The sequence below is a fragment of the Adiantum capillus-veneris genome, chromosome 17, assembly GCF_014529385.1.
Source record: "Adiantum capillus-veneris isolate H3 chromosome 17, ASM1452938v2, whole genome shotgun sequence".
Classification (NCBI taxonomy): Eukaryota; Viridiplantae; Streptophyta; class Polypodiopsida; order Polypodiales; family Pteridaceae; genus Adiantum; species Adiantum capillus-veneris.
In genome coordinates this window covers 95,508,652-95,525,523 of record NC_140947.1, presented here as the reverse complement: position 1 = coordinate 95,525,523, position 16,872 = coordinate 95,508,652, and positions in this window count along the sequence as shown.

The following is a 16,872-nucleotide window of genomic DNA, read 5'->3' as shown; positions in this document are numbered from 1 at the left end:
TCTTTCATCCCCTACTTCTAGGGCTTGCCCCCTCCTATGTTGGGCTTGGCAAAGACTTTTGGGACACACACAAAGCATCCAATTTTCTCTGAATTTGACCTTTGGACACAACCTTTGAATTTTGGAACGTTAGCATTTTGGAAGTCTTAATGGGATGAACCTTAAGGTCTTTTAAGCCCATTGTTGCACATAGCTCTTTTATAGATGGCCCCCCCTTTGGATCCCTACTGTGGTCGGTCTGCTAACTTAACCAATATTATAGCTTTTTCTCCTCTAGCACTTCCCCATATTAAATAATCAATTTAACATGAGAAAATCATTTAGGAGAATCAGATATTGATTATTATGACATTACTTCTCTCTTGAAATCATAGTCGTCCTCGACTATGGTGTAGAGAAGATAAAGCATATTCATGAGTCCTTTTTTTTAGCGGGTAGAGGATCCCTATGTTACCCTATGACATCATTCCAGAATGGATGACTAGTCCATTTGGTGCTTGAGAGCCTGAGGATGCCGCAAGCATGTTTGCTCTACTTGGTGTTCGGGAGACGTTGTCTTGGCAAACTTGATCTAAGCATGCAAACTACTTCATTTTTGTGCACAATAAAGAAAAAGAGAGTCTTATAAGACAAAAGATTTGTTCATTTTTATCATTTGTACATTTGGTTACTTTTGGGAAGCATTGTAAGCATTGACAAGGTTTAGGCTATCCTTTAATTGTACGCCTTTTATCCATCTAGCATCTTCAAAAGGATAATTCTTAAACTTAATAAGATATCGTCGGATAGTCTTACCGCCTCTTAGTACCTTGTCTTCATGTCACAGAATGGACTCAGGCTGCAACACCTCTTCTTGGTCCTCGATCTCTAGTGGGTCTTCAATAGTTGGTTCTTGAGGTGGCTCTCCTTTTTAAGGCTTTAGTAGGCTCACATGGAAAGCATTGTGTATGAGCCAATGGTTGGGCAACTTGAGTTGATAGGCCATCTCATTGATTGACCTAAGAATCTAGAAGGGACCATAGTACCTTTTTGCTAACTTAGCATAGTACTTTTGGTGTCCCGTAGGATTCTTGCCTGTCGTTTGCCTTAATCTAGCCTTGGGAAATTTGATTAAGACCCAATCATTTTCTTTAAAGGCATGGGCTCTTCTATGCTTATGAGCAACAACCTTTTGCCTTTGCTGTGAGATAGAGATAGCATTCTTAATCTTTTGGAAAGATTCTTGTAGGTCTCTTCTATACTCATTTGTAGTGAAGATCTTCTCGTGTACCTTAAGTAGTGAGTGGCATAAAATGGTAACCATCTTTTGGCAACATTTGTCAGCCTACTCAACATCCTCTTCCTCATATGTGTATATATCTTTCTACGCTATTAAGTTATCTAGAGTTAAACCCCCCTCTTTGTTTAACCTTTGTGGCGACACATACATTGTACTCTTCCCAAAAATGACACCTTAGTCATATATTTATATTACCACCCTTTTGTTTTTTGCTTTGTCAATAAAAGTGAGCATACAATAACCAACTATCTACCCCCAAACTTTCTTACCTCTTGTGAATTAGTAGTAGAAAAATAATATATCCATCTTCCATCCCATATAGATAAATTACCATGGAAATCAACTCTCCACTTGTCTTTACCAAATATTATGGTCCCTCTCTGCAAGTCTTCTATGCCCCCTACATAGGTGGCCCAATATCTCTTAAGAATATACATATAGTTTTTATCCTTTCAAAAAGACTCCAATTGTATATTCTTTTCACAAGCAAATAATATTGGGCCCTCCTCTATTTGTTTAAGCATCATAGCCTTTTGAAAAAGAATGATTCCCCTTGGATGCATACAAGCAAAGGGCCCATACAAGAAGACTTGGAAGGCAAAGGCTCCCTAGCCTAGTGTGGACCTTCCAAACCGAATACCTTGGTGCATGGTCATGAAGAATAGTCCAAATTCATATCAGACATGTTGAGAAGGTCAAATTTTCCTTTTGAAGCATGTCATTCCGAGCTACAGGTAAAAAGTTATGGTCAAAATAGTGTAAATCTGTCAGATTCGCAACAAAGCGAACTGTAAATTAAGTAGATCAAGAGGGTGAGATCTTATTTTTCCCCTACTCATCTTCTAGAAGAGCAATGAGTGTTCAAGGTCCCTTGCATGTGATGGGACCAACCTAAAGATGCTTTCTAAATGCCAAGACATACAAGTTGAGATACCCCGCAGGAGCCACCCGTAGGGCCTCATGGTGGGGGCCACCTACATTATGCACCCCTATGGAGACTTCACGGTCTAAAATAATATTTTTGGTGAATAAATAGTCCCTTTTATGTCCAATATTCAATGAGTGGTCAAAGGACACTTAATTAGGGCTAATCACTTACCCTAATTAGGTGTAGCATAATCCCACTCCGAGACAACTATAAATAGCCCCCCTTGGAGAGACTCAAGGACACACACCTATATTTTTAACTTTATGTTGTTTCTTGATCAATAGTAGAGAAAACCGCAACTCTTCCTCTTTCACATCCTCCCTCCTAACGCTCCTCTTTGGAGGAAGTGCAACTCTATCCTCCACTCTTTTTATTCTACAATCTCTTACTCCATCAACCCAATAAATCATTTGTAGCACCTCAATAACTTGTAAATACATCATGATCTCTCTCATGGTTATGTTAATGATCATTAAATCATCTTCAAAACTTTCAAGTGTCGCAATTCGTGATGGTTAGCCAGCGTCTGTTCTCCCCTTAAAAGGTGTGAGAGAAATCAAGTAAGTGTTCTATTCTCAATTTACCATTGGTTTGTTTCTCCACACTTATTCAATTGGTCTAAAGAAATTTCTCACTCCAACTTTCTTTTGCTTTATTACATATGCATGTGGCTACCTCTCATGGTGATTTTATTTGTGTCACGGCATTGCATAGATGGAGATGAGCTCTCTATGCAAAGTGTGTTAGTTTGATGTAAGTGATTCTCTTGTGTGTTTGAGAGGCAAGTCTTGTGTGCATGATTTTTTGATTAGTGCTTGAGAGAAGAGGAGTTTGGATGCATTATGGGTATTCTTATGGGGAGAAGGTGAATTATATTCCACAAATTTCATATTTCATTTGATGCACGGCATTGGGTTGCATAATCGTTGATGGTGTTCAAGTGTCCAAAGTGTATATAGAGTAAGGGGGTTTTCAAATTGTGTTGGTTGAGTGGGTGAGTGCAAGGCTTATTTTGATTGGTTTCTTTCTCCACTCCCAAAAGAAGGTGGTGCCCCAAGCAGTGTGTGTACCTCTTTACGAACATTTTGTGAGGGTAGGCCCATTGGTTTGGGTTTAGAGGCCCCATTTCAAAAAGCTCGCCCTTATAAAGTGGTGCCCCCATGGAGGAACGTATTTCCAAGTTACCTTCAAATTTTTTAGTGATGAACAATGTAGTTCCCATCTATCCATTTCATTTTTCACAACACATTAGAGTAAATGTTCACATAGATAGAAAAGTATTTTTCCAGCAACGCATTGTTTTTATGTTTGGTGCAAAAAGACTTAGAGAAATACGGGCATCACCCAATCCAATTATACTTCCAATCATCAAATATGAAACTTCTTTTGATGTTCATATTTTAATTTTGTTTTAAAGGCAGGAACAAGGAGTGGTGAAGGGGTGCTCAAGGGCCATATGAAGGAACAAGGTCTTCAAACCAACAACGGGGAGTAGCACATGAATCACAATCAATACAATGAACCTTTTAGGCCTATTGCTCGGCAATCCATTCATATAATCATTGGAACTAAGTTTAGGTTTCAATCTATCATAAGGAGGATATTTGGATCCACTCGCCTCAATGAAAGCAATGCTTCAATTAATCCAGTTATTCTACCTATGATAAAGTACGAATTAACAATGGATGTGTACATCTTCATTTTATTGTAATCAGATTTATAGTGTCAACAATCTTGTGCGGCCCGTAAGAGAAAAGTTTCTTTTAAAAGAAGGAATTTCAAAAAGTATAAACAAAATGTCAAGTTCTTTTCCCACGTTCTATGCAAGAAGTGGGGAAAATGCGCAAGAGTTTCTTGAAAACTTGGAGATGGCACATCTCATATCATGGAGAGATGAAGAGGAAGTAAAGCTACGAGCCTTCCCGTTGGTTCTAAAAGCAGAAGCTAAAGCATGGTATGAGACCTTGCAACCCCAAATCAAGTCCAACTGGGAGAGACTGCGAGCAATCTTCCTCTCCAAGTTCGGGCAAGGTGATACTTCTAAAGGACTATGGAAATGTCTTATTGGACATAAGCAGGTATCACTTGAAGACTATCCCTCTTATGAAGCAACCTTTGTCAATCTATAGGGTAGGTGGGAGGCTACATTAGAAAATCATGGTGGTGCACCTAACTTTCTAAAAAAAGAGAGATTCATGGTTGGCTTGTATCCACTTTTAAAGGCTAAAGTAGAGCTAAAATTCCCATCCACCTTCGAAGAAGCACGTGAGGTAGCCATCATCAAGTTTAGAAAACTACACTTCCAAGCACATAGAGCAAGGGGTTTGAATGAAGTGAGTGAGAGGGAGTCTTCACAAACCATGGAAGCACCAATTAGGGCCCCTCTTGCACAATCTTCACAAATAGGAGATAAATCTCAACAAGAGGTTTTACAAAGGCTAACTCAACAGCTTGAGAACCTCACTCTGAATCTAGTACAGGGCCTACCTCAACAACGACAACCAAGAGAAGGGAATCGCAAACAACGAAGACATGCTCAAGAGTTGCAATGTTGGAATTGCAATGAAATGGGCCATGGCATGTACAATTGTCCACATCCAAGGCGACTTCCGGGAGACATATATCCCCACAGACCGCCTCCTCTCACTGTGCAGCAAGAAGTAGCTCAAGGCCCACAAATCCTTCGTCAACCACCACCAACAAATATACCTCCCGTCCCACATGAGGAGGAAGAAAGAGGATTCAACATCATCAAGCTAGAAGAGGTAATAGATGAGCATACTCTAAACTTTGATGTTATGCCGGCAGAAAAACGCACAAGATCACATGATAAGGATAAAGACATGAGAAGTGAAGGAACAAATTCAGCCAGAAGGGACAAGAAGAAGAAGTTAAATGTTGGAAGAAGCTGAAAGTAGCAGGAAGAAAAGATCAAGGCGAAGGGAAATTGGTATCAACGACTTCCCATTGGGAAAGGAGCTAGAGCCCTACAACATCCTGGAGGATTTACAAACCCAAAAGCCAAACATTTCATGGCCTCAACTTCTACACCTATCAGCCAAAGTAAGAAGGCAATGGCCAAAGTTGGTAGGTACAAGAATTCCAAAGAAGAAAGCAAATCTTTCCATTAAGGTTGTGGCCTCAAAGCTACAAAAAGATGTGAAACCCATTGTGGATGCTTACATAAGGGGTAAATAGGTGTCTAATGTATATGTTGATGGTGGAGCTCAAATGTGTGTGATCATGGAAAAATCAATGAATAGGTTAGGGCTTGAAATTACAAAGTCCTCTAATTGTCAAGCTAGGCTAGCCAACAACTCAAGTGTGAAGTGTTTGGGGATCATTGAAAATGTAAAAGTCTCTGTATGTAACATAGATACACGAGTGGATATGTATGTCATGCCAGCTAAGGGGGAGGGCTATCCAATCATCCTAGGGAGGCCTTGGCTCATTGCTGTGAATGCAGATAAAAAATGGGGAAGTGGTCGTTTGATTCTTAAGAAGGGTCAACCGGTGGTGTATGATTGGCAAGAAGGAAAGCAACTAGATATCAACTACGAAACCATGGCAGATGAAGAGAGCGAGGAGGAGAGTCCTTACTCAAGTGATGAGGAAGCATCAACCAGTGCATCAACCAGTGAAGAGGAGTCTTCTTTGGAGGTAATAGGAATTGTATTTAACACCAACACCCAAGATGTTTCTGTAGAAAAAAAGCCAACAGACAATCACACACAAGGGGATGAAAGATGCCACCACCTTGAAGAAGGATTTGAGAAGATGCTTGCAAAAGATCTTACTTGTGAGGAGAAGAGGTCCTACATCAATATGTTAAGGAGGTATCCCAATTTGTTTATCACTGACTACTCACAAATAAGAGGTATAGATGTAATAGAGCATCGAATTGAATTGAAACCAGGGACCACACCCATGGCTCAAAAGTTAAGGAGACTAGGATCTGTGCAACAAAAGGCTCTCCTACAAGAAGTGAATCGACTCTTGAAGGCTGGCTTCATCTATCCAGTATCCAACTCCGAATGGGTATCACCTATTGTAGTCACTCCCAAGAAGAATGGTAAGTGGAGGGTCTGCGTGGATTACAAACCCCTCAACGCTGCGACAAAGAGGGACCACTTCCCTCTCCCTTTCCAAGATGAAATTTTGAATGAAGTAGCAGGTCACGAATGCTACACTGTGTGTGATGGGTATTCAGGATATTTTCAAATTAGAATAGCAGAAGAGGACCAACCAAAAACCACCTTCATCACACCTTGGGGATGTTTTTCATTTAGAGTAATGCCTTTTGGGCTCACCAATGCTCCTAAAACCTTCATGAGATTCACAATATTTGTATTTCAGCCATTCTTTGGAAAATCTATAAGAGTCTTTATGGATGATTTTTGTATTTATAGTTGTAGATCACTTCACTGCCAAAAGGTTGAAGAGGGGCTTAAGAGGCTCCATCAATTTGGGGGACAACTCAACCCAGAGAAGTGTCATATTGGTGAATCTCAGGTGGTTTTGCTAGGCCATGTGGTTTCTTCACAAGGAATTCAAGTGGATCCCTCTAAAGTAGAGGCCCTTTTGTCATTATCTCCACCAAAAACAACTAAGGACCTAATGACCTTCAACCACAAAGTGAGGTACATTTTTGGCTTCATCCATCTCCTAGCAGAAGCCATCGCCCCTTTGCATAGTTTGGCAAGCCAATCCACATTTGAATGGGAGAGGGAACATGCAAAATGTTTTGAGGAAGTGAAGGGCATTCTTAGCTCTCTCCCAATCCTAATGCCACCAGATCCAAAGGAGACCTACTATGTCACTCCAAGTGTAGGTTTCGAAGCAATTGGTGTTGTTTTGATGCAAAAAGATCCTAAAACATCATACATGAGGCTGATCTATTTTGCAAGCAAGGTGATGACTCCGGCCGAGAAAGGATACACTGAAATGGAGAAAGTGGTCTTTGCAATCTTGTTTGCGGTAAGGAAGTTTCGATTGTATCTTCTCCCTGTGCCATTTTTTTTTCTCACCTTAGAGCACAATCTACCATATGTAGTACAACACATGAGCCTCTCATCTAGAATAGCAAAGTGGGTGCTTGAAATCCAAGAATTTGAAAACACTTTCCTTGTAGAAGATAGCACAAGAGCAGGACATGCAGACATTCTCACCTACAAAGTGAGAGAAAGGGAAGGATCACGACTACAAAGAGAGGAAGGCTCAAAATAGTTCAAAGTGAAGGAGATTGATAATGCCCATACTTTATGCTTTGACGGAGCTTATCAACGCCAACAAGACAAAGCAGCAGGGGGGATCATCATTTTGAACCCACAAAAGGAGGTAATGGTTAGAAAAGGTATCACTCTACCCAACGTTCACTCTAACAATGAAGTTGAGTATGCTTCTCTAACCCTTGGGTTAGAAGAATGCAAAGAATTAGGCATACAAAGACTTATTATAAAAGGTGATTCTTTGCTAGTGGTCAGGAAAATCCAAGGGACTTGGAGGTGCATGAATCGTACATTGTTTGAGTGACTTAGTAGTGTAAGAGCTTTGATGAAGGGTTTTAAAGCAACACAGGTACACCACATTGTGAGAACTCATAACAAGGAAGCAGACTTACTCGCAAATGAAAAGCTTCAAATGGCTGTATGAGGTGTGAAACTATATGAACCCAAATATCAAGGTCAAGAGGAGCTAAAAGACATTACCTTCTTTCTACAAGCACGTGAGTGTCCCAAACACTTAGACAAGGTGCAAAGAAATAGACTAGTTAAGAAGGCCACACCTTACCAGTTGATCGGGGATGATTTATATCACAAAGGGAAATATTTGGTCTTGAGGAGAATACCAGGTGTGCAAGAGATAGAGAAAATTCTTCTGTCATGTCATGATGATGTCTGTGGTGGTCACTTTTCTCAAGATATTACAATTAGGAAGATTTTACAAGCAGGGTTTATTTGGCCGAGCTTACACCGTGATGTCCAATATTGGTGTAAGGCATGTAATCCATGCCAAATTGCTGGGGATAGATGACTAACATATGAGCCTCGAGTCCCAATAATATCTTATGGCCTTTTTGAAAAGTGGGGTGTGGATGCAATAGGTCCCCTACCTTGTACTTCTATAGGGAAGGTTTTTATCAGCATGGGTGTTGACTACATGACACGATGGGCGGAAGCAACAAGCACAACCCGAATCACAGCTGAAGAGGTATCAAAGATTATTTTTGACCATATTTGCAGTAGGTTTTGAACACCCCTAGAAATCTTATCAGATCGAGGCCCGGGTTTTTGGGATGACCTCCTGAATGATCTGTTGAGGAGATTAGAAGTGAAACACCTGCATTCCACACCCTACTATCCTCAATGCAATGGATTGGTGGAAAAAATGAATGGAATGATATGTAAGATCATTTCTAAGCAGATTGTGAACCGGCCTTATGATTGGGATCTCCATTTGATGGCTTCTCTTTGGGCGTATAGGACATCTTTCAAGGTATCTACCCAATTCACCCCTTTTCATATAGTTTATGGACAGGAGGCACTTCTCAGAGTGTGCAAAGAAGAACCAGATTTGGAATCTGAACATACCCAAGGCAACCCTCCCATCTCCGATTTATGGGATTGAGGTAATGAAAAGCAGGTCTAGTGGAGTAAAAGAGTGCATGACACTCCTCCTATTGAAAAAAAAAAAAGTGGAAAAGGAAAAATGACAAAAAAAAGAAGAAAAAGAAGCAACACCGTTGTCCTAAAGATATGAATATCTCTAGGTTCTGGGGAGGGCTAATATGAGTGGCATAAAATGGTAACCATCTTTTTGCAACATTTGTCAGCCTACTCAACATCCTCTTCCTCGTATGTGTATATATTTTTTTACGCTATTAAGTTATCTAGAGTAAATTCCCCTTCTTCGTTTAACCTTTGTGGCAACACATACATTGTACTCTTCCCAAAAATGTCACCTTAGTCATATATTTATGTTACCACCCTTTTCTTTTTTGCTTTGTAAATAAAAGTAAGCATACAATAACCAACTATCTACCCCCAAACTTTCTTACCTCTTGTGAATAAGTAGTAGAAAAATAATATATCCATCTTCCATCCCATATAGATAAATTACCATGGAAATCAACTCTCCACTTGTCTTTACCAAAGATTATGGTCCCTCTCTACAAGTCTTCTATGCCCCCTACATAGGTGGTCCAATATCTCTTAAGAATATACATATAGTTTTTCTCCTTTCAAAAAGACTCCAATTGTATATTCTTTTCACAAGAAAATAATATTGGGCCCTCCTCTATTTGTTTAAGCATCATAGCCTTTTGAAAAAGAATGACTCCCCTTGGATGCATACAAGCAAAGGGCCCATACAAGAAGACTTGGAAGCAAAAGGTTCCCCAGCTTAGTGTGGACCTTCCAAACCGAATTCCTTGGTGCATGGGCGTGAAGAATAGTCCAAATTAATATCAAACATGTTGAGAAGGTCAAATTTACCTTTTGAAGCATGTCATTCCGAGCTACAGGTAAAAAGTTATGGTCAAAATAGTGTAAATCTGTCAGATTCGCAGCAAAAGGGAACTGTAAATCAAGTAAATCAAGAGGGTGAGATCTTATTCTTCCCCTACTAATCTTCTAGAAGAGCAATGAGTGTTCAAGGTCACTCGCATGTGATGGGACCAATCTAAAGATGCTTTCTAAATGCCAAGACAGACAAGTTGAGATACCCCGCAGGAGCCACCCATAGGGCCTCATGGTGGAGTCGACCTACATTTTGCACCCCTATGGAGACTTCATGGTCTAAAATGATATTTTTGGTGAATAAATAGTCCCTTTCATGTCCAATATTCAATGAGTGGTCAAAGGACACTTAATTAGGGCTAATCACTTACCCTAATCAAGTGTAGCATAATCCCATTCCTACACAACTATAAATAGCCCCCCTTGGAGAGTCTCAAGGACACACACCTATATTTTAAACTTTATGTTGTTTCTTGATCAATAGTAGAGAAAACCCCAACTCTTCCTCTTTCACATCCTCCCTCCTAACCCTCCTCTTTGGAGGAAGTGCAACTCTTTCCTCCACTCTTTCTATTCTACAATCTTTTACTCCATCAACCTAATAAATCATTTGTAGCACCTCAATAACTTGTAAATACATCATGATCTCTCTCATGGTTATGTGAATGATCATTAAATCATCTTCAAAACTTTCAAGTGTCGTAATTTGTGATGGTTAGCCAACGTTTGTCCTCCCCTTAAAATGTGTGCGAGAAATCAAGTAAGTGTTCTATTCTCAATTTACCATTGGTTTGTTTCTCCACACTTATTCAATTGGTATAAAGATATTTCTCACTCCAACTCTCTTTTGCTTCATTACATATGCGTGTGGCTACCTCTCATGGTGATTTTATTTGTGGCACGGCATTGCATAGATGGAGATGAGCTCTCTATGCAAAGTGTGTTAGTTTGATGTAAGTGATTCTCTTGTGTGTTTGAGAGGCAAGTCTTGTGCGCATGATTTTTTGATGAGTGCTTGAGAGAAGAGGAGTTTGGATGCATTATGGGTATTCTTATGGGGAGAAGGTGAATGCTATTCCACAAATTGCATATTTCATTTGATGCACGGCATTGGGTTGCATAATCGTTGATGGTGTTCAAGTGTCCAAATTGTATATAGAGTAAGGGGGTTTTCAAAGTGTGTTGCTTGAGTGGGTGAGTGCAAGGGTTATTTTGATTGGTTTCTTTCTCCACTCCCAAAAGAAGGTGGTGCCCCAAGTAGTGTGTGTACCTCTTTACGAACATTTTGTGAGGGTAGGCCCATTGGTTTGGGTTTAGAGGCCCCATTTCAAAAAGCTCGCCCTCAGTAGCAAGGGAATTTTTGATCTTGCCTCAATTACCTCAAAAGGTGCTTTTCCCGTGGAAGTATGTACAGTGTTATTGTAGGCATACTCCACTAAGGGTAAGTACTTATCCCATTGGGATATTTGATCTACTTCCGTTACATAGGGTTTTAGTAGATCGAGAACTGTTAGGTTAGCTATTTCACTTTGGCCATCCGTTTGCGGGTGATAGGCCGAAGAGAAGTTTAGCCTTGTTCCTAAATTCCCAAAGAGACCCTTCCAAAAATTACTGGTCATTCTAGGATCTCTATCCGACATTATGGACATTGGCAAGCCATGGTACTTGAAAATTTGTGAAATGAAGAGGGTTGCCATTTGATGGGCTTTGATAGTCTTTTTGACAGGTATAAAATGAGCTTGTTTACTGAAAGTGTCTACTATCGTCCATATTCCCGTATTCCCATGGATAAAGTTAGGCAATCCAAAAATAAAATCCATGGATATGCTCTCCCATGGTTAATTAGGGATTGACAAGGGTTGAGGCAATCCAAGTTGCTTCCCTCTATCAAATTTTGTCTTTTGGCATACCACACATTTAGAAACATACTCTTGTATGTTGGCTTTCATGGTAGGCCAATAGAAATATGTTTCAATTCCCTTTAGGGTAGACTGAATCCCTCTATGGCCCACATAAGGAGGAGCATGAGATTCATACATTACTTTCTCACGTAGTGAGCTAGTAACACATAGTCTATTGCCGTAGAGAAGATAACCATCTTGTAAAGTAAATGGTTCCTCTTTCTTCCCTAGTGAAAGGTCTGAAATCACATCTCTAAAATCGGGATCAATAGCATACTCATCTGTCATAGAAGATAGATCATTGTGAATTGCTATGGAAACCGCATTCACTCTTGGCCCTCTTGAGAGTGCATCGGTTGCTTGATTATGCTTTCCAGCAATGTAAGCAATATGAAAATGAAATTGCGAAAAGAAATTTTCCCACCTCATTTGTTTGTCGGAGAGCTTGGTCTGCGTCATGAAGTACTTAAGACTTTGATGATCCGTTCGTGGAATGAAAGGAGTCCCCAAGAAATAGTGCTTCCATGAGTTTAAGGCATGTAGAACTACAAAAAGTTCCTTTTCATATATGCCTAGAGGTTGCTCAACAGGGTTGAGCCGTCAACTTTCATAGCCTATGGCGTGCCCTTCTTGAAGCAAAACAGCTCCACGGAAATCACCACAAGCATCACATTGGAACTCAAATGGCTTTGAGAGATCTGGTAGTGTAAGCAGAGGTTGAGAGATAAGCTTCTCAAAAGCATTGTTCTCCTTGGCAGACCATGTGTACCTAACGTTTTTCTTTGTTAGGTCATGTAATGGTCTTGCTATTAGTGAGAACTTTTCTATGAAGTGTCTATAGCTAGTATGTGCACCGACCTATAAAGCTTCTTAACTCATGAAGATTCCTTGGTTTAGGCCATCCTTTTATCTCTAACTTTGATGGATCCATTTGGATGCCATCTTGAGAGATAATGTGACCTAAATACTGAATCTGTTGTAAGAAAAATTCACTTTTCTTTCAATTAACATAAAGTTTATTCTCTCTTAGAACTTGAAATATTACGTGGAGGTGTCACTTGTGTTCGTCTAATGAATTAGAGTAGATGATGATATCATCAAAGGACACTCCAGTAAAAGTTCAGTGAGGCCTGAATAGCTTCTCCATCAAGTGGTTGAATGTGGCTGGTGCATTGGTCAAGCCAAAAGGCATGACAATGTATTCATAAAGACCAAACGTAGTGCGAAATGCGGTCTTTACAATGTCTTGATCAACTATCCTTTTTTGATGATAGCCGCTTTTTAGGTCAATCCTACTGAAGTAGGTGGAGCTTTGTAGCTTATCAAATAGATCTTCTACCCATGGACTATTAAGAAATGTGGATGAACAGGTGGCATACACACAGAACACGATATATACTAGCAGGAAAGGAATGTTTGGGGATCCTTGGCATATAGATGCTATCAAGACATTGAGCGCACTAGTTTGGTGGAAAAAAGTGGAACTTCAACATGTGGCTGTGAGAGTATTGTCTATTGCCACCTCAAGTGGTAGCTGTGAAAGAAATTGGTCTTTGTTTGCTTTCATGCACAGTAAAACACGAAATCAATTAAGTCCTAAACGAGTTGTGGACTTGGTGTATGTATTTCTTAACATGCAACTTATGCACAAGCCAATAAAGTTAGCCACACGTGCCACAGAAGAAAGCTTTGGGAGCTTTCAAACACATGAAGAAATCACAAATAAGCTTAACTCCTATGATGAATTGGAATGGAACCCAGGAGATATTGATCTAGAATGTTCAGATGTTGAAGAAATTGATGACATGGTGCTTGTGATTGAGGGGATAAATGAGCTATAAAGTTTGTACTGTATTCTCTATAAATTTTGCAATGCAAAAGTTATGTAGAGTTTAGCTCCACAATCTCTCTCTCTCTCTCTCTCTCTCTCTCTCTCTCTCTCTCTCTCTCTCTCTCTCTCTCTTCCTCTTTCATTGTCTTCCTTTCCCTCCATCTGTATTGAGAGTAAAGGCTACATGCCAAGAACACAACATCCTCGTCCTCCCACACTAGGTGGTCGGACTTGGGCTACATGACCACACACCACACCTCCCGTCTTAGGGAGAAAAAGATGGACATCGTTTTATACTTTTGGGTTGAGAAAGGATTCAACAAGAGGGATCAACTTTGACGCCTCATCCGAGGGGAGTGATCATACAACAGCTTAGGGACTAGGGACTAAACTTGGGGGCTAGACTCGTCATCATGCCGATCATTATCAAGACATGGAACTCATACATCTCGCTTATGCAAACATTAGGTCGCTAACCCAATGTAATGGACAAGACGAACAACAAATGGGGACAACATCATAACGACAAGTATGTGACCTTTTTGTGACATACATCTCTCTCAATCAGGTTGAGTATGGTGGCTCATTATTCATGCAAAAACTTTGCTAAATAAAACCAACTTAAATTTCTCAAAACTAAAATCAACCAACTGAAAATGAGGAACCATCAATATCTGTGGTGACTTTTGAATTTTCCCATTGACAAAAGCATCTTTGCAGAGTGGTTGCAACAACTCCTTTCGTGGTTATTCTGTAGTCCAAGTCTGGAAAGAAGAAAAATATGGCCATTGTTTTGCTGGGTTTGTTGCCATTACAAAGACTCCAATGTCCATAATGACCACCATTGTTGCCTACTTTAGCAACACTCTTGAGTAGTTTTTCTCTCTTGTGATCAACAAGGAAAGGCATCTGGGAAGCATCGTGGCCAGCTAAGTACAAAATTGCGATAGTGCCATCTTTAAGATCTTTGACCAATTCCCCATTATAGCAATGCATGATCTTCATGAGTGGCTCCAGAGAACATTGCCATGGTAAATCTAGGAAGTACATGAGTGCTCGCAAGCTGTGCACATCATTAGAGGGTGTGTTGCCTCTGCATATGGTGCCTTGCTTGGCGATTGCTGCATCACGTGAGCGTGGGGTCTTTTTCTCTTGTGCATGCATGGTGGCCTTCAAGGCAGTGGCTATTGCAACAAGAGGAGAGCTTGGAAGTGCTTCAACAAGAAACAAAGGGACAACACTTTCAGTGGAAACCACAATGTCACTTAGGGTCTGATGATCCAAATGCAGGACACCGAAGGTGTTGGCAAGCATAGCAATTAGCCATTGAGAGAAATTAACCAATACACTGGAAAGAAAAGTGAGGAGGAGGATGCAACCACAAATAATTGTGACCGCTCTAGTAGGGTTGATGCTCATGATGACACCCTCCATCTTGGTAATTGCAACAGACTCAATGCCGATCAAGATTGTTGTAGATGGAAATATAACGTTGCTAGGGGCTATTGATGCAAGCGTCCTGAGAGAAAGTGACCTATCTCTCTGGCATGTGCGCATCAGAAAACTAGTAGTAGCGACAATGTTAAGTGAGCATGAAAAGAGATAGGGAGAATGTGAGCTGTGGGTCTCTATAGAGATGAGAATGGCTCATAGCTCCTAGTTTGGCTTGATGGCAAATGCCATAGCTATGCAAAACAAGAAACTAAGAAACTACAACAAATGAGTTAGAAATTGCCTGCCACCTCTACCAATGTAAAGTGCACAAGAAGACGGGACCAAATACGGCTTACCTTCAAGAGTGATAGATCCCTCCTTATATTGAGAGCAAAGGCTACATGGCGAGAACACAACTCCTTGTCCTTCCACACTAGGTGGTTGGACTCGAGCTTAACATATAAATTGAATTGAAGATAATGTAAATTTAGCATGCTTAACTTTAAATCTTTTCCTTTTACATAAACCAAATTGCATATGATCCACAAAAACAAATTCAAGAATTACATAACAAAAAGAATTGAAGACATTGTAATTCCAATATGCTTAACTAACAACAAACTCAACACCTAACAATATAGAAACCTAAAATGAATACAACATAATTAAGTCTTGATCTAAGTTCTCTTATGAAAATGGAATTGAATATGATGCATGAAAGTAAATCGAAGTTTCATAACAAGAAGCTTAACAGTAGTCCTGTAAAAAATCAGCCACTTTTGTGGCTTTTTGAGACTTTTGTAAAACATTCCTCAGTACCATGTTAGTCATCTAAATAGAAAATGGTTTCAGGAAATTATGACCAACACTCAATATGTTGATAATAGTATAGAGCTATTTGAAGGTCTAAAGGTGTCTTTCCATTGCCATCTTCTACAACTAATTTGTGTGGATGGACAAAATTTTTCTATTTTCTTTTGAAAGTAGATCATATCATTGTTAAGTAGGGCCAAATTTTTTTGAAAAATACCTCAATAGGTATGTGATAGATGTACCAAGATTTTTTAACCCATATAAAAAGACTACAAACGTTTTTTACTTCTCCAAGTTAAGTGTTGAAGTGCAGTTTTACGTAAAATTTAATAATTCTAGAAAATTCATTTTTTAAATTTTTGAGCTTTTCATGTAAATTGTGTATTTAGAAACCTTTTTCATATCTTGATCCCATAATTAAGAAGCTTCATGAAATCTTGATGTCATATACAAAAGTTATGTTTCATTTACTAGAATTCTGATGGGTGAAAGCATGAATAGGTGGAATGATATTTAAGCTATTAGATAGAATATCACAAAAACAATCTTGTGGAAAAAAGAATACAAACTAAATAAAATTTATAAGTGATTGCACTTCTACATTTTATTCTTTAAGAGCTATCCATTGACATATATCATGATAGAAATTTTATGTGAATTCATGTCTAATTGTAGGCCAAAGTTTTTGATAGTAGGTGTCTATGGACATAGCTATTTGAGCCACCATTCCATGCCTTCACCCTGATGTGAGCCATTTATGTGGCTTTAGCCAGTTTTGTGGCTCAGTACAAGTCTAGTGTTAATGCAAATAGAGTGAAAATATAAAAGCTCATATCTTTAAATGAGTTCATTTAAAAACATATTGGAAATAGTGACCAATTTTCTGTAAGCTACTTCTGGTGCAAAATGTGACAAATCTGTCATGAACAATAGCTCTAGAATGCCCCAAAACCTTAAGAAACGACTCTTCAGACATTGAAATTTGAGTTTGGAGCAGAAAGTTATGATGATTTTAAGTTTTGCTGCATTGCAGATTTTTGATGCACGCGCATTGAGCAAAGCCGCGTGATGCAAAAAATGTTCCGCTTTTGTGAAGAAAAAGAAACCATGCTGTGATACCATGTTGAGAAGACAGAGAAAGAGAAGCGCAGAGAGTGCAAGCCCAAAGT